Genomic DNA, 19607 nt, shown 5'->3' on the forward strand with positions numbered 1-19607 from the left:
GTCTAGTCATACATAGAAACTAATAGGGAAGACAAAAGAAAAAAGATGAGGGTTTCATTGGTGGACATATTGAGGTACCTGGTGGATAACTGAAGTGAACACTTAAGGGTTCTTTGGAAAGTCGGTTATGTTGGATGGTACTTTGCTGGGGCAAACACAAAAAAGAACATTTCATTGAAGCAGACACAGGTGAAATGCTAAGGCAGACTCCTGAAGGAATCTTTTGCTGAAGTAGACACAGGAGAAAGAATTTTCTGTTAAAACAAACATTCTGGTGATGTGCTACAGTTTCTTGTTGCTTCCTAGGACTCGAGCTGATTACAGAGTGATGTCAGCTGAGACAGACTCACACACTGAGGCAAAACACTTGCTGAGATAAGACCCATAGAGGACACGTGATGTTTGGAGGAAGTATAAAAAGGACTCAACAGACCGTGACAGAGACTGAGCTTGGCTTGCTTATAGAGCTAGTTGTGCAAGGCTTCTGGGTCTCGAGTTTTGGCTGATCTTCACTTCCCTGAGAGAGGCACAGCCTAGAACTTCTCTTGGTGTCCTTCTGGGTCCCTCCTGCTGACTTGTGCCTAGACAGAGGCCTGACTGTCTCTGCTAGGTAGTGTCAATGCTACTGATTCTTGTTTGCCATCAAAACTCTACTGAATTGGTCTGCTGGTGTATCCATGAAGTTTTTTGTGAATGGATTGAACTGCTGCTATTGACCTGTAAATTAGACTGCAGATTTCCAGACAACACAGAAGGGAGATGCTCCAAAAAACTAAACAAAAAAACAACAACAACAAAAAAAACAAACCAAAACAAAACCAAAAAACCATTTCTAAACAGGTCTACTTCTCCTGTATCCTTTCTTTTCCAGTCCCTCTGGTGGATGATTTGCTAAAAGGGAGGTTAAAGCATGTAAGAACCATCATTAAGAATAAACTTAAAAAATTAAAGTTATGGATAACCAGAGAGAAATGTGCGAAGCTTTATCATAATGTCTATTAATTGTGCAAAACAGTAGAATCACCCAATGAGAGAGTCAAAGCATCTTTAAAAAGGCATACCTATATCTATATCTAATCTATATATATCTGTCTATCTATCTATCTATAGAGAGGGGGGAGTTGACTGTGGCATGTATGTGATGGCTTATCTCAAGTTGATTAGAGAATACCTTCTCACTGTGGATCGAACAATTCTCTAATCAGGGCACTATGAGTGGAGAAATCCAAATCAACATTAGTAAGGAAGCATTCATGGCTCTTTGTTTCCTAACTATGGATATAGTACAATATAACATAACCAACTTCCCAAGCTTCTATCACCATGACATCCCAACAGTTATGGACTGTAATCTGGAACTGTGAGCCACAAAAAAACCTTTTCTACTTTGAGTTACTTTTGTCAGGGTCTTTATCTAATATAATAGGCAATGAAACTAAAATAGCTACTTTGTTCATACCCCTCTGATACTTTCAATTATCTCCTCCATTCCCTCCTCTTCACTAGCAGTATTGTTTTACTCCATGTCTTTTAAAAAGGGTTTTATCCCAACCTTAACTTGAGAGAACACATGTGATACTTGTCTTTGTGAATCTGGATTTTTTTTTTCACTAAATTTTCTACACTTCCATCCACTATCCCCCCCAAAAATCACATTTCATTCATTTTTATAGCAGAATAAAATTTCATTATATATACATATGTATATATATATATATGATGTAAATATAGACATATCTATGAAACATTTTAAAAATGAATATTGCAAATTAAAATAATAATAGTTTCTTTTTGCAATATTTTATTAATTCTTTAGGAATTTCATACAGTGCATTTCAAGAATATTCATTCTCTCAGATTTTCCCTGATTTAGAGCTGAGAGCTCCATAGTCTTTTGTTCTTCACATATAAACTAGCTAGGAACTTAGTGTTAATTGTTATTTACTGCAAGGAGAAGCTTTTCTGCTGAGGCCTGCGAGATGCTCTATCATATTGATATAGCAATATGGTTATAAGGAATTGTTTAAATACTATTTTCATTCAGCAGAATAATAGTATTGGGTTTCCCCCTAGGACTTATGACCTTTATCAGGGTTCCTGATACATTTGAGGCCCCTTAATGTTGAGTATGGATTCTGTCATATGAAGCAAGTACTTTGGTCGAATCATAAAGTGGTTGATTATAGCTATAATATTCATTCCACCATTGTACCAGTGGTACTACCTTGTTGAGACAGTCATTGTTATAGTTTGCAAGATTCACAGCTGGGTGAGTATAAGTTGTGCCACAATTTGATTATGAATTGGGCCAGAGTGAGGGTAGTAATGCAGGTATCTGTATTGTACACTGGCTTTCAGTTCTTTAAGTATGTACAAAGGACTAGATAGCTGGATCATATGGTAGTCTGGCCTTTGGTTTTGTTTATTTGGTTTTGAGGAATATCCATACTTATTCCCCCAAACAAAGGAACAATTTACACAATGACCAGCAGTATATTTTCAAAGACAATCATTATATAAATTTACATGCCCATTTGTTAACTAGACTATCTACTCATTTATTAATTTGTGTCTTCTCTTTCTTTTGCTTAATTTGGCTAAAATATATGAATATTGTTTATCTTTTTTGAAAAAGAGCAATTCTTTTTCATTGATATTCATGTTGTTCTTTTATTTCCCAATGTTTTCATTAATTAATTTCAACATAGTTTTTTTTATTTTTTTATTTTTTTCTTTTGTTTTATTCTTGCTTACCCATGGCCTTATGCATCAGTAGGTTTTCCATTTAAGAACACTTATGTTTTAATGCACGCACTCATAATTATCTATTTGGCTCTTAAAATTATGTTCCTTGTATCATGCACGTCCATTGACTTGAGATATATCCTAGTTTGCTTTTATTGCTGTGATAAACATGATGATCAAAAACAACTTTGGAGGAAAGGATTTATTTACCCTTACAACTTATAATCCATTATGAAGTAAAGTTATATGGCAGGAACTCAAAGCAGGAACCTGGAGGTAGGATCTGAAACAGAGGCCATGGATGAATGAAATGCTCCTAGTACCTTGCTCCTTGTGGACCCCAGGATCAGCAGCTTTCTTATGATACCCAGGATCAGCAAACCAGTAGTGGCACAATCCATAGTTGGCTGAGCCCTCCCACAACAATTATGAATAAAGACAATGTTCCACAACTTGTACACAGATTAATCTAATGGAGTCAATCCCTCTGCTGAGGATCCCCTTCATAAATGACTCCAACAAACAAATAACAACAAGAAAATATTAATAGTACTTGAATCCTTCCTCTTAAAGTATGTGTATGTCTTTCCCAGTGCAGTACATTACTTGAAAACTAAAAACAGTTGAATTTTCTCTTTAATCAAATTTTTTGGCCTGAGTATATGATTGTACAGGTAAGAATTAGGTGTATACTAATTCATATTTTAAATGTTTTCTAGTTGTTTCAAATATTCTATATTATTGTACTTCACTTTATTCATCTCAGAAGCTTTAATGTTTACTGAATCAATGATGTTTGATTCTTTCCCACCTCTTGTTTGTTTTGTGTTGAGATTTATCTTATCCGTGTTTTCATGAGTGTATTATTTTCTTTTCTTCTCTGTGTGTGTCATTTATTAAAATATCTTCTGCACTGGTGGATTAGTAGTCAAGAATTGCTTTAGTTTATACTTATCATCTTGAAACGTTTTTATTGCTCCTTTGATTGTAATACTTAACTGTAGGAAGTAGTAATCTTAGCTGGATGTTATTTTCTTTCGGGTCTTGTAATACATCATTCCCAGCTCTCTTACACTAGGATTTCTGCAGAGAAGTCTGCTGTTATTCTAATGGGCTTGCCTTTATAAATGATTTGACATTTCTCTCTGTTCTTTTTTCTGTACTCTTCACATCTTAATATAACATGATATGAATAAGCTATTTTCTATTTATAACCTTTTATGATTCGAAATATATATGTATATTCTGTCTGTATCTATATTATTTTCTATACCAAATATTCTCATTTGCCTTTTAATAATGTCCTAAAGGTCTTAGAAATTGTGGTCATAATTTTAAGAATTTTTCTTTTATTAGTAGCCACATAAAGATAGCTCATTTTCTTTGTTTACAAGTCCTGATATTTCACTTGATCTGCCTTATTTGTTTGTTTTATTGAACTTTTAATTTCTAAGAGTTATACTTGTTCTGAATTCCTCATTCACATCCTGTACTGTCCCCATACTTTGTTCATCAATTTCATTTTTTAAATTACACCTTTGAACCATTTTGTCCAATATTTAATCTCTCTTTACATCATTAGACTCACTTATAAAAGAGCTATGAACCCTTGGAGTATTTATGTTGGCATGGTTTTGTACATTTCTTATAATTTCATGTTGAAATTTGTGCATTTGTTGATACCTCTGTCACTTTTATATTCTGATCATCTCAGAAAAGAGGCTTGAAATTTAAAATAGGCAATGTAGGCAAAGCAATTATCTTTGTTAATCAACTCTTCTCTTAAGGTCACTGGAATTTCATGAAGAGGAAATAAGACTACGGTGTTTCCTTATTTTCAATTGGAAGTAAGCATGTCTTAACATCTTATTAGGTATTCTCTCTGCAGTTTTAACCCCCACCCAGCGCAATTGATGCTGTGTGACTTACAAGGAGAAATGTGTGACTTGCAATGACTATCAATTTCTCTTTTGTTCTGTGGGGGATTTGGTATATCTGTTGTGTCCTATGGGAGGATATCCAGCCTAATTGTTCCTTACCCAGTACCTCCCAAGTCTCAAAACTGCAGGTTTCCCTGTTGGACACAATTGCAAATCAGGACTAGCTACATCATTTGTAGCACTCGATGTACAATAAAAATTTAGATTTCCTTCTTCAAATTATTAGGAATCTCAAAAGAGATTACAGGAGAGCATTACATTTAACATGGGGCTCTGTGTAACTACACTGGTCATATAACCTATCAAATAATCCCTGACCCAGAACCAATCCCAGAACCTAACCTTGTTGAAAAGAATTTCAAAGCAAACCCGTGTTTGGCTTAATGAAATGTACACTGGAAAAGATACCTTTACATAAAGAGCTCACTTCAGATTGTGTTAGATTCTGTCTCCCAAGAGGCCCTTTGGTAGGCATGAAGGGATCAAGCCACAGTTAGAACCCTTAAGTTCAGACTTCTGTCAATGGAACGCAGGAAACAGTTATGCTTCCTTACACTATAATCAGCCAGCGCTAACTTGTATCCTGCTTACATTAGTCAGCCTTAGACTACTGGGAACTAATGAAGAAAGGTCCCTTTTGAATCACAGTCTCAGAAGATTTAGTTCATGAATGGTTGGCTCCACTGCTTGGAGCCTAAGCTGAGATAACACTTTTGGTGGAAGTGCATGGTCCAGGAGGTGAAATGAAGGTGACAAGAGCCCATAGTTTTGAATGAGAATGCCCTGCAAACATAGGCTCATATATTTTAATGGTTGGTTCCCAGTTGGTGGAACAGTTTGGGAAGAATTTAGAGGCTTGGCCTTGTTGAAGAAGATGTTTCACTGTGGAGTGGGCTTTGAGGTTTCATAAGCCCACAGCAGTCCATGTTGTTTTTTTTTTCCCTTTTTGACTAGTGGGTCAAAATGTAAGCTTTTAGTTACTATTAGTAACTATTAGTTACTATTAGTTACTATTAGTTACTATTCCACAGCTATGCTTGTCTGCCTACTGTCATTGTTCCCTGCCACTATGGTCATGAATTTACCTTCTGAAAATGTAAACCCCCCCCCCAATGAACTCTATTCTATAAGTTGCCTTGGTCATAATGTCTTACCATAGCAAGAAAAATTAAGTATAACAAATGGTATACTCTCAAGGATCTAAGGCCACTCACTGTGTTCGGCACCATAATGCTCCACCATTTTCCAAGAGCATCCTCATGGAGACCAAGATTCTAATGCATAGATCTTTGGAGGACATTTCAGACCAAACTATAGCAAGGCTCAAAGTTTTTCTAAATACTCTCGGTGGGTTTCATTCCCTTAACACTGTACACAACTGCTAGGTGGCTCCACTGAGCCACCTCCCTCATTCTGTAACCTTCATCCTTAGCAATAGTTCCCTGTTGATCTGTAAGATAGCTCTAAGGTGAGGAAGAATGCTTTTCTGGATTTCTAAACACGGGTAAGGAAAGGCCTGAAGTAGAAAACTGAAAGGCTACATGCATATAGAGCCAATGGTACTGAATGGTACATGGATCGTTGCCTGCTCGTATAGAGGTAAGAAGAGACAATAACAATAAGTACTGCTTCCAAATTTTCAGAATAGTTTGATAATGCTTCTTAAAATTTAATAATAACAATAATAAAAGTAATGTGTGGCTCTATTTTTAATCTTGTGATAATTCAATTTTATTACATTTTCTTAAATATTAGTTGATTCTGTTTGAAAATCTAAAAAGATATTTTAAAAACTAAAGCAAAACAAAAGTAGGTACCTCACAGCAGAGAAGATAGATGCAAAAGTTTGTTGCCATCCTTAACACAGTACATCTAACTTCAGCATCCAGACCAAGTGCTTAGATGGGAATCAAAAGGCCAGGGTGATCTTTTGATTCTATTCCTCTGACAAGTTGCTTAACCACTTAACTTCCCTTTTCTCATTTGTAAATATCTTATGAAGATCAATATGATCTTAGGCAAGAAGGTCCTTCACAAACAATAAAGCACATAAGCAACAAACCATAAGGATTACACAATTCTGTGGTCTCCTGACACCCCTTCTAGTTCAATGGGGAATACACCCTTTGTGGTAAGGCTGTCAAGATTTAGAGTCTACTTTCAAAACTGAATGAAGGAGTGAGGAAGCTATGCAGCATCTCCGTTTCCTGACCTGCAGAAGAGGAGTCATTTTGCTATCCACATGATAAAGATTAATTAGGATCAGGACAGTTTGTGAAGCATAGTATATAATAAATGGTACCAATTAGCGTAGTCTGATTGCATCTCTCAATTCTTGTCACTTCACCATTTTGAAATTCCTTCATTGTTTTCTTCATTATTACTTTGACAAAATATTTGAGATAAACAACATTCAGGCAAATTTATTTTGGATCATTGTTTCAAAAGTGTTAGTCCATGGCTACTTAGCTTCATTGTCTATGGACCCAGATGATGCAGAACATCACAGAAGTGGCTGGGAGTGATAGAGGAGTCTGCTTATCTCTTGTTACACAGTAAGCACCTTTAGGGTTTTTAATTTTCTTGATTTAGAATATACTATTGACTCTCTCACATGGAATGGATCTCAAATTGGGTAGTCATTGGTTGGCTGTTCCCTCAGTTTCTGCTCCATTTTTATCCCTGCACATCTTGTAGCAGGACAAATTTTGGGTCTAAGTTTTAGTGTCTCCTAGTCTCCACTGGAAGTCCTGCCTAGCTACAGGTGGGGGCCACTTCAGTCTCCGTATCCCCTACTGCTAAGAGTCTCAGGTAAGATCACCCCCATAGATTCCTTGGAGCCTCCCCAGTCCAAGGACTCCAGCTACTTCCAGAGATGCCCCCAACTAATTTTCATTCTCACTCCCTGCCTTCTCCCATTCCCTCTCCACACCTGATTCCCATACCTATTCCCGTCCTCACCCCCTCTCCCACCCCAGTTCCATCTCTCCATCTACCTCCAATGATGATTTTATTTTACCTTTTGAGTGAGAGTCACACATTCTCCCTTGGGATTTTCTTATTAGTTTCTTGGAGTCTGTGAATTGTAGAATGGTTGTTCTGTAGTTTATGGCTAATGTCCACTTCTCAGTGAATACATACCATGTGTGTTTTTCTGGGGTGCCTCACTCAGATTGATATTTTCTAGTTCCATCCATTTGCCTGCAAATTTCATGATGAACCTGTTTTTAATAGCTGAATAGTAGTCCATTGTGTAGATATATCACCAACCAAAGAGCATGCAAGGGCTGAACATAGGTACCCTGCATATTGCAGCTTGGTCTTCATGTGGGTTCTAACAATTGGAGTGGGAGGTGTCTCTGACTCTGTTCCTGGCATTGGATACTTTTCCCCTAACTAGACTGCCTGGTTGGTCTTCAGTGGGAGATGGTGTGCCTAGCCCTGCAGTGACTACATGTCTCAGGGTGGCATTGTACTCAAAGGGGGCTTTCCCTTTTCCTCAGAATATTGGGGGCTGTGAGTGATGTAAAGTAAATAAATAAGTTAATTGGATGAAAAAATATTCTTGATATGAGAATATTGATTTCCCCCTAACAAACATGTTAGACTTCGCTTAGTTCTAACCATTTGTATAATTCTCTAGCCTTTCTAAATAAAAAATGGAACCATTTTGAAATGCACTTGTTTTTGTTTCTTCCTAAACAATCTTCATATTTTTTCTAATTATGAATAACTTCATGCTTGATTTGACAGCAACATCACATCTTACTTCCTTTATAAAGGATAGTTATTATTCGTTTTTGTTAGAGATAAATGAAAAATTTTCATTAAGAAACTTAGGGATGAAGATTCAGCTCATTGGTAGAATGCTTGTATAGCCTGGAAGAAGCTCAAGATCTGCTCCTCAGTATTGTGTAAAGCTCAGTAGGATGGAAACAGGAAAACCAAAAGCTCAAGGATGTCCTAAAATAGAACATTTGAAACTAGCCTTGGCTTAAAAAATGTAAAGTTTCTTTTAAATTAATGATGTTTAGACTTTATTATGCTTTTTATGCACTCATAAAGGTTGTTTCCTGAGTATATTAGTGTAAATGATGACACTAGAGGAGGAGTAAATTCTATTTCAGCATGATAGAATCCTTGTATTTATTGTTGGATTTAGATGATATTTTAGATGCAGTTCATATTTTTGTAATAATTGTATAGCCCTTTCTTTTGTTGTTCTGTTAACATTACAGTAGCCCATGACTCGAATAAGCACCAGTTCTACCTTCCTGGTCTCAACAATAACTTTTTGGAAGAATGCCATTACCATTCCATGGAACAGCTAAGAAAATGACCAAGTCCCCAATGGCAGAGTTATAGAAAGGACTGAAGGAGCTGAAGGGGTTTTCAACCACATAGGAAGAACAATATCAACCAACCAGCCCCACCCCCACCCTGAGCTCCCAGGGACTAAACCACCAACCAAAGAGTACACATGGAGGGATCCATGGCTCCAGCCACATCTGTAGCAGAGGATGACTTTCTTGGATATCAATGGGAGGGAAGCACCTTGGTCCTGTGAAGGCTGGATGTTCCAGTGTATGGGAATGCGAGGACTGGGAAATGGGAGTGGGTGGGTGGCTGGGAGAACACCCTCATAGAAGCAGGGGGAGGGTATGGGGCATTTTGGGAGGGGGAACTGGGAAAGGGGGTAGCATTTGAAATGTAAATGAAGAAAATATCCAAAGGAAAAAAAAAAGAAAAAAATATGACCAGATGACAAAATTCTCTGAAACAGGTGCTTTGAGAGAAACTGACCTTAAAATCACCACTTCGGTTTCAAATGACCGTTGGCCCTTTATCAATTCCTTTTTGTAACACCAAGATGTGTATTTGTTTCGTTTTTCATTTTCCTTCTAAGGAACCAGAAATTAACTGGATTTTGAGTCCTACTCCTGAATACTCAGACATAGCAACCATCTAAGACACTATGTCTTCACTCACTTCCACTGATTACATAGTACTTCTCTTTTGAACTTATTGTGGTTTGGGGATTTGGTGGTTTTGTTATTCGGTTTGGTTTGGTTTGGTTTGGTTTGGTTTGGTTTGGTTTGGTTTGGTTTGGTTTGGTTTCAGTTTTTTTTTTCCTAAGAGGGGCATTTTGTCTTTTATGTTTTATTGGAGGAAGAAGCTTGTGACTTCAGCATAATCATACAAGTGGAAAAAAGAGTTGCAATTAGAACACAACCAGGCTTGTCAGTTTAATGAAGACACAGTCAGCTCTCCTGCCCTCCCACTCTTAGACCTGGGGTGAAAGTTTCAGGGTCTTTCTCCCTGAATTACAGACTGCTACTCTAATTGAATGCAGTCATTTGTATTCAACCCCAGAGCTTCCTGTCTCTCTCCTTCCTCTTATCATTTGTAAATTAGCAGCAGCAGGTAACTGAAGCTCTCCAGTAGCACTGTCCTCCAAGCAAATCCCAGATTTATGACTCAACCACAGTTTTCTCTGCTTGCTCTGAGTGTTTAGAAGCACCTTTCTCAAGACCTTTGCTATTCTATTTAGGCAGAAGTGCTTGTCAGAGGAAATTATGGGCTGACTCACCGATCTGAACTTCAGTGGAAAGACTGATGGTGAGACCTCAAACAACAACAACAAAAACCCATGTTCCACCTCAGACTGACCTGGTTGCTCATAGATACCTAGGAAACAGAGCCTGCTGGACATCCCTCCTTGTAGGCATGATGGCTTCCTCCAACAGCCAGCAACCTTGACAAGTCTTTTCTCATTTGGAGTCCCTTGTTATCCTGCTTAAATATTGATCTAATTGGCTCTTGGTGTTCCTTGGCTGTCTTGAGAGACATGTCTCCCACTGACTGCCTGGGGGTTGTCTTGGGCTTTTGCTGTCATGTATGAGAAATATGTTCCCTATTTGGGCTGACTGACAACTCAAGTAGCAACTCTTTTGGCCATCTCTGTATTTCTGGTCTTATCTAGACCTACCGAGAAAAAGAAAGAGATGATAAAGAAGGGAAGCATTGCTTCCTTCCTATGCTTAATGGGGAACTGTGACCTTTGGGAACATCATTTTATTCAAAGGAATGGTAGGGACCCACAAAAGGAAATGATTTACAAAATTAATAGCTCAGTGGGAACATATCATCTAAGATGGTCTAAGATGTCTTCGCCTCCATTATTCAGTGAAACACTAATGCTAGTACTCCAGTAATAGGACTTTGACAGTGTAGTTGAGTTTCCAAGCCAGTAACTAAGATACAGAGATGTCCAGGCTGCTGTTTTCTCTAGTGGATAACACCAAGGAGGAGTAAAGGAGATTCAGAGTGTTAAAAAGTTTTAGTGCACCTTTGCTGACTTTGAAGCTAGACAGACCATTGTGCAAGTATAAATGTATGCTCTATAGGAGCAAAAATTATAGTTCAATGGACACCAACAAAGAACCAAGGCCTCCACCATTCTATAACTTGTCAACCAGACTGTGACAAGAACTTGAATGTAAATGGGAGCAGATTCTCCCCCAAGGCTCCTCCAAGAGACCACTTAAGTTCTTGCTGACATGTGACACAAACAAGAAAAGTGGTGAATTTATGATAATGTAATACACAGCAATAGAAGAATGGTGTGCATCATTCAACCTGTCTTCACAATGTCAAGGCTATATCACACAACTCGGTGTGCCTTCAAGCAAGGAAGGAACTCAGAGTCCATATACCCTCGTTGCAGTCTCTGCTCTCCTCTCCTGCCCCAAGAACTATCATTTCACTCACATGACAGAGCTTTAAGTTGTTGTCTGCTTGCTGAGATATTGAGGAGAGGCAATAAAATTACTACATGTACAAGTCTCCAGGAGCAGTAAGTCATAAAAGTCCTGCTATTTCCATAATCACAACTACGCGAGAGACTCACAGGGAGTATTTGATGTGAGAACCAGTTACGGCATCATCACCAGCAACAAAAAACCAACTAACAAACTAAAGACAAAAGACAAAATAAGCATGCACAGAAGCTCAAATTGTATAGCATGATTCATGTCACTCATCGGTACTGGGATTTGGGCTTGACAAATCTGCATGCTCTTTATCATTCTGTGTATCACAGCAGAGACTGTAGTGATAGTTCTACCTGTTCTCTTGGCCTAGAAAGCTCACTGTACAGGTTACTGTTTGACACTATTTTTTACTTCCTGTAGGTTTTGAGTTTTCCTGACTACTTTATCTAAAACGCCAATTCTTGGTCAGCCCCACCTGATGCTTTGTTCTTACATTCTACTGAAAGGATCCTGTGCATGCTACCTTTCCTTTAGTATCCATATTCATGGTTTGTCTGGTTGTTTGCACTAAGTATATTGCCTGGTATGGAATAAATGCTCAATAAAATGAGCATTTGATGTGAGAACCATTTACGGCATCATCACTCAGTTGAAAACAAAAAAAAAAAATCAACAACAAAAAACAAACAAAAAACTAAAGACAAAAGACAAAATAAGCATGCACAGAAGCTCACATTGTATAGCATGATTCATGTCACTCATCAATATAGAAGGATATTTCCTTTGGTTGATAAATTGGGAACTGCTCAGTACCTTTGGGCTCATGGCTTTGCATCAGGTGAAAGAGAAACAGCTTCTGCTCAGAAATCAGGATTCTTCTGGAAGGATTGGAGATGTCTGTGCATACTTAAGATCAAGAAGTAGGATTTGAGAATGCTGGTTTTGCTTTAGTACACAGTCTGGACTAATGTCAAGTGTTCTACCTGAACACAGTATCACTATAGACTGCTCCCAGGGCTCTAGTCCTGAAAACATGCACATGCATATGCATATGTGTGACACACACACACACATGTATACACACAAAGCTGTTTCATTCTACCCTTGATCTCAGTCCTCTATCTCTTGCTGTATTAATGCCTTTAAGTTCACAAACAGCCATTAGAAAATAAAACTCTATGTTACAAATATATCCAATGAAGCATCTTTGTTCCATTTATGTGGAGAATGTTTGTATAATGTTTTCACTTAGTGAGGATGAAACTAGGGCAGTCTGTTAGATTAGAGTAAGTCTAGGTCAGATCAAATTAGAACCCAGAAAGAAAATCATTTGTTGCCACATAATCTGTAATAACAAAGAGCTAAACACAATTGAGATGTCAGACAATATAGACTTAGTGAAGAAAATTGTTCAACATCATCTCCAAGGAGTATTATGCAGCTATTAAAATGACCATTATAAATACAATGTTTCAACATATAAAAGGCTGACAATTTAATGATAACAAAAGAGGTTGAATATAAGACTGTAAATATACTGTAATTACAGCAACATTAAAAAGAATACACATAAGCAACCAAGGTCTGAGAGACAATGAAGGACAGAAAATGAGGTCTTATGGTCTCAGATGTAGAGATTATGGGTTATTTTTTTCTTTGTAAGTTTCCTGTAATGCTGTTTAATGGTGTCATAATATTGTTATTACAGTAAATATCTGCTGAAAGGAACAAAGGCGAGCCTGAAGCCTTCCAGGATCACGACTATCATAGAAAAAGAGGTCAGATACTACTTGGTTCTTCTCATTTCTGGTCTCTGAAAATCTTTCCAGCACACAAGAGTACACTGTGAGGGAAGGATCAAGAATGTTCTCCATAATGCCTGGTACAGGGCTATGCACATAGCTGGTGCTATGGTCTAAGGAATATAATCATCATAAGCCACTCCTCTCTCCTCTCTGCAGAAACAAAGCCCTTGGTGCTTGCTATTTACTGCAGCCCCTGCTTAGTTATCTCTTCGCCCCATCAGATTTTCAGTCATTTCCTTCTGTGCATCCCTACTGTGGCCATCATCTCACACCTTCACTAAAGCTATCTGTCTTAGCCCGAATCTTCCCACATGTTCAATTGGAAGGTGAGCCAAAAATGTCCCAACTTTAACTTTGCTTGAGCCTTATCTTACCACCCCCTTGGTATTTATGTGGACAGTGTGACCATGTGCTTAGACTTAATTATATATGCTTAGTCACTAAAGGAATCTACTCACAAAGACATTTCACTGAAAGGAAAAGGTGTTAGTTTCTTTTCTCATTGCTGTCGCAAAACGCCCAAAGAAAGCAAGCCCAGGAAGAAAGGGCTTTGGCTTCCTGTTTCAGGCAGGGAAGTTATGTCGATGGGAATAGACCTAGGTTTCTGGAACTGTGCACACAGTCAGAGAGATAAACACTGGTTTCAGCTAACATCCTCCTTTTTACTTGGTCAGGGACAACAGCTCATGGGAAACAACTACACACACTCAGAGTGAGTCTTCCTACTGAGTTAAACTTCCTGGATTTCTCTAGGGAACTGAAGAGGTTATCACTCACATCACATTAAACAAACTCTTTTTGGAAAGCCTTGGCACCAGAAGCAAGAAGTACAGGAGGGTGTCCCGCTGGATTACAAGGAAAGACTGGTTTTCTTTTTGCATTAATTACTTACAGCATGTACCATTTGCTCTAGCAACTCAGTGCTCAAAACAGCAATTCAGAGTCATGCTAAATAGTCTCCCTAGAGGTGGCTATAGTGGCTCATCTTGTAATCCCAGCCCTTAAGAATCTGAGGCAGGGCGATTTATGGCAGTCTGAAGCAAACTTGGCCTACACAGTGAGTTCAAAGCTACTCCGAATTACAGTCTAAGACCCTCTCTCAAAAATGTATTTGTAGTTTTTTTTAATTGTAAATTGTATTTTTAAAAATCCTAATAAAAGAAGGGCTTTCCTAAAAGAGTAAAGGCAAAAGCTTTTTGGGAAGGCAGGCAGAGCAAGTCCAATCCCATGGAAGATGGCATCTAAGGAGGAACCCTTTCCCACATGCCTCAGAAAAGAGGAAAGCACTATGAGCAAACACTCTGTCTTGTGGGTACTGTCAAAACCCTTACCATCGGGGGCATGCAAGAGGCAGTGGGGCTATTTATCTTCTTGGACAGTTCATGGAAAGAACCCGTGCTTTCACAAAGGCATAGGACAGCTAGCTTCAGAGAACCATAGGAAAGGATGCCTAAAATGAATAGAATGAGGAGGGAGGGAGGTTGCTGTTATAATGGTTGCCTTGCATTCATAAAGCTATAGGTTAAATTTGTATAATGGAGGGGAGAGAGAGAGAGAAAGAAAGAGAGAGAGAGAGAGAGAGAGAGAGAGAGAGAGAGAGAGAGAGAGAGAGAGAGAAAGAGAGAGAGGAAGAAGAAGAAGGAGGAGGAGGAGGAGGAGGAAGAGAAGGAGGAGGAGGGAGGACAAAATAGGCAGGTAGCATATTTATTGGGTAAAATGACCCCTTTCTTCTCCCAAATTGTGATAGGCCAGATTTTCATTTTACAACATTTTTCACATGGCCCTCTAGAAAAAGCTACAAGATGAGAAGGTGGGGTATGAGTTCAAAAACTCCAATGTTAAGTAATACAATAATGAAGTCAGGCTCTTTTGAGGATATGTGTGTTAGATCACCTGTGGTAACTGATAAAGGGCCTGAGAATCTTAGTTTCTGATACAAAGAGAACAATTTCTCTGCCATTTCAAGAATGTTTAACCACAAAGGTAGCATTCCAAACATGAGAATATAAGACTACTAAAATGTAGCTGCACTTTCTCTTGGTTCCCTTACATCTAACTCATTGCCTGCATCAGGGATTTGGGCATCCAGAATGGGTTGAGCACCTCTGATAAAGCACATACCAAGCACATACCAAAATCAAAATCAAAGCCAAAAAGAGGTGTATCTCTTCACTGCTTTGTTAACTCTGGCCTTAAAAACACCATATTCATCCTCTTCCAACTCTGTTGTCACTCGTATTCCAAATTCTTACTGGACAAGTAAACACAGAAATATTTCAAAGACCTTAAATAGGTAAAGTTTACTATATTAAGTCATTACCTATAAGTTTTGCAAAGAGAAGCAAATTCCAACATTATAAACATTTTAAATAATACTGAGCTATGCAATTGTGATTCAAAAAAAAAAAATACCCTGCATGGTACTGGTACAGCGACAGACTGGTAGATCAATGGAATAGAACGAAGACCCAGAAATGAACCCACACACCTATGGTCACTTGATCTTTGACAACAAAGCCAAAACCATCCAGTGGAAAAAAAGACAGCATGTACAACAAATGATTTTGGCACAACTGGAGGTTATCATGTAGAAGAATGGGAATCGATCCATTCTTATCTCCTTGTACAAAGCTCAAGTCTAAGTGGATCAAAAAACTCCACATAAAACCGGAGACACTGAAACTTATAGAGGAGAAAGTGGGGAAAAGCCTCGAAGATATGGGCAGAGGGGAAATTTTTCTGAACAGAACAGCAATGGCTTGTGCTGTAAGATCGAGAATTGACAAATGGGACTTCATAAAATCGCAAAGCTTCTGTAAGGCAAAAGACACTGTCAAACATGCTCCACTATGTTCATAGCAGCCTTATTTATAATAGCCAGAAGCTGGAAAGAACCCAGATGTCCCTCAACAGAGGAATGGATACAGAAAATGTGGTACATTTACACAATGGAGTACTACTCAGCTATTAAGAACAATGAATTTATGAAATTCTTAAGCAAATGGATGGATCTGGAGGATATCATCCTCAGTGAGGTAGCCCAATCACAAAAGAACACGCATGATATGCACTCACTGATAAGTGGATATTAACCCAGAAACTTAGAATACCCAAGATACAATTTGCAAAACACATGAAACTCAAGAAGAAGGAAGACCAAAGTGGAGTTACTTCGTTCCTCCTTAGAATAGGGAACAAAATCCTCATTGGAGGAGTTACAGAGGCAAAGTTTAGAACTGAGACAGAAGGAAGGACCATCCAGAGACTGCCCAACCTGGGGATCCATCCCATAAACAACCAGCAAACCCAGACACTATTGCATATGTCAGCAAGATTTTGCTGAAAGGACCCAGATATAGCTGTCTTGTGTGAGACAATGCCAGGGCCTAGCAAACACAGAAGTGGATGCTCATAGTCAGCTATTGGATGGATCACAGGGCCCCCAATGGAGGAGCTAGAGAAAGTACCCAAGGAGCTAAAGGGGTCTGCAACCCTATAGGAGGAACAATATGAACTAACCAGTACCTCCCCAGAGCTTGAGGAGAGGCCTTTGGTCTTGTGAAGATTATATGCCCCAGTTCAGGGGAATGCCAAGGCCATGAAGCAGGAGTGGTTGGGCTGGGGATCATTGTGGGGGGAGGGTATAGGGGACTTTTGAGATAGCATTTGAAATGTAAATGAAGAAAATATCTAATGAAAAAATACTGAGCTATGCTTGAAGTGATCATATATACTTATATGACACATATATAGATCATATATAATATATATACAGAAATGCATATATACATATAGATCATACATATACATATATAATATATACACATATACATATATGCACCACATATGCATATATATACATATATGTGTATATACATATATATACACACATATATACATACACATGTACATACATATACACATACATATATAGCTATATACCATATATACATATACATACATACATACACTACAGGTTTTTGTTAAGAATCTAAAGAAGCTCCTGCCATTATAAGTAGCACAGAAGTCATCAGGCCATTTACAGCCTCTGCAAAATTGTTTATTATTTTTATTATATTATTTATGTGGAAACAATGTATACATCTCTTTCTTTGAAGAAACAGCCCTGCTTACTTAACATTCATGATCCCTCCAGTGCTTATCTGTGAGTACAAGGACTGTGTGCATGTGTGTCTGTGTGTCTGTCTGTGTGTGTGTGTGTGTGTGTGTGTGTGTGTAGGGAGAGAGACACAGAGGGAGACAGAGAGAATATTTTTCTTTTTTTCCGTTTATTTAGCTTTTGAGCTTTCCAATTTTTTTTACCAAAATAAAATATAATAAGATAAAACAATTGTCATCACATTAAGGTTTGGACAAGGCAAACCAACAGGAGGAAAGGAGCCCAAGAGAAAGTACAAGATCTAGGGACTTACTTGTTCGAATACTTTGGAGTCCTATAAAAGTACTAAACTGAAATCTATAGTATATATACTGAGGACCTGCTGCAGACCCATGCTGCAGATCCTGTGCTTGCTCCTTCAATGAGAGAATTTTTTCCATATAATATATTCTGAGTTTAGTTTCCTCCATCAATTCCTCCAAGATTATTCCTACCTCCCCACCCATACAACTCCATGCCATTGCTTACAAACCAGAAACCTCACCAGAATTAAAGCAAAAGACACAAACATCTCATACACACAAAACCCATAAAATCCCAAAATATGATACCAGCAAAAGGCCACATAAAGCAAACAATGCCTAAAGCAGTATAAGAAATGAAGACCATGATTCTTTTGTATGGTGTGAATGTATGTATGTGGCACATGTGTGAAGGTCAGGGGACAACTTGTAAAAGTCAGTTCTCTGCTCCTCTGTATGATCTGGGTTTGGGGGATTGACCTCATGTCCTTAGGCTCAGCAGTAATCATGTTTACCTGTTGAGTCAAGTTCCTGTCCCAAGGGGGGAATTTTTAATGTTATATGGATATTTCCATGAATGAAAAATATAAGCTGGGCGTGGTGGCACACGCCTTTAATCCCAGCACTGGGGAGGCAGAGGCAGGTGGATTTCTGAGTTCAAGGCTAGCCTGGTCTACAAAGTGAGTTCCAGGACAGCCAGGGCTACACAGAGAAACCCTGTCTCGAAAAACCAATATATATATTTTTTTCAGTGAAAAAAAAAACATACACAAAAGAACACATGTAGAAATATTTGGAAAGGCTATTCTATATAGAAAGAAAGATGGGAAGAAGAAGAATAAATCTGTGTGGAATAGCTCATGTTTGTAAACCCGGAACTTGTAAGGCTAAGGCAGGTTGATTGCTGTAAGTTTGAAGCTATTCTGGGTTTCACTGAATTATAGGCCACCCTAGGCTATGGATGAGACACTTTGTCTCAAAGGATGAGGAGGAGTGGAAGACTATCGGTGTTGTTGCATATTGGTGTGTATTGCTGTACCTATAGATCAGTTTCTTATTGCAGAACCTAAGAATTAACTCAGAGCACAAAACTGGGAAGTATGCAGAGAGTGAGAGACTTTGGAGCACTCAGGCCAAACTGGGATGCCTGAATCACAGCACTCCCCTCAAGGCACAAAGATCTATGCAGAAGAGGGGGCAGAAGATTTTAAGAACCTGAAGTGGTGGTTAACTCCAAGGAAAGAGCATCTTCCAGACACAGCTAGACTGATGCACGTATGAACTTACAAAGACTGGGATAGCACACACAAGACCAGTAAGGTTTCAAGTCAGATGAGGTTCCAACACTGAGAGGAAAAAGTGGACTCAAATTTCCACCCTTAACAACAGAAGCTATTTACAACTGAGAGCTGCTGGGAAAGGGAAATTGTTTTCTCCAATGGAGTGTCACTTGGTATGTTAGCCATATTCCATGGCAAGCCCCATGCCTAGGAGTCTGGAGGCAGGACTCCAGAACTTTTTGTGAGCTTTTGTTTAGTTATGTTTTGTTTTGTTTGGGGTGGCTTTTGTTTATTTTTTCATTGTTGTTTATTGTTTGTTTTGATTTCTTATTCTTTTTTTAAAAGAGAGAGACTGTGAAGTTGTGTGGGTAGGAGAGATGAGAATGATCTGGGAAGATTTAGGTGGGGGAGAAATAATATCAAAATAGGTTGTATGATTGAAATAAGAAGTAACTTTAAAATAACAAATATTAAAAAAAATCAGTTACCTATTAGGGTGACATGAAGCACCCAATAGAAAGCCCCTACATGATTACAAATTAATACAGTCATTATAAGAGAAATGGTTAAAGGCCTTTAAAATCTCAAAACTGAATTATTATGATTGAGAAATCTCACACATACAAACATGACATTTTTATG

The sequence above is a fragment of the Mus caroli genome, unplaced genomic scaffold (genome assembly GCF_978045245.1).
Source record: "Mus caroli unplaced genomic scaffold, Mus_caroli_1 scaffold_5, whole genome shotgun sequence".
Classification (NCBI taxonomy): Eukaryota; Metazoa; Chordata; class Mammalia; order Rodentia; family Muridae; genus Mus; species Mus caroli.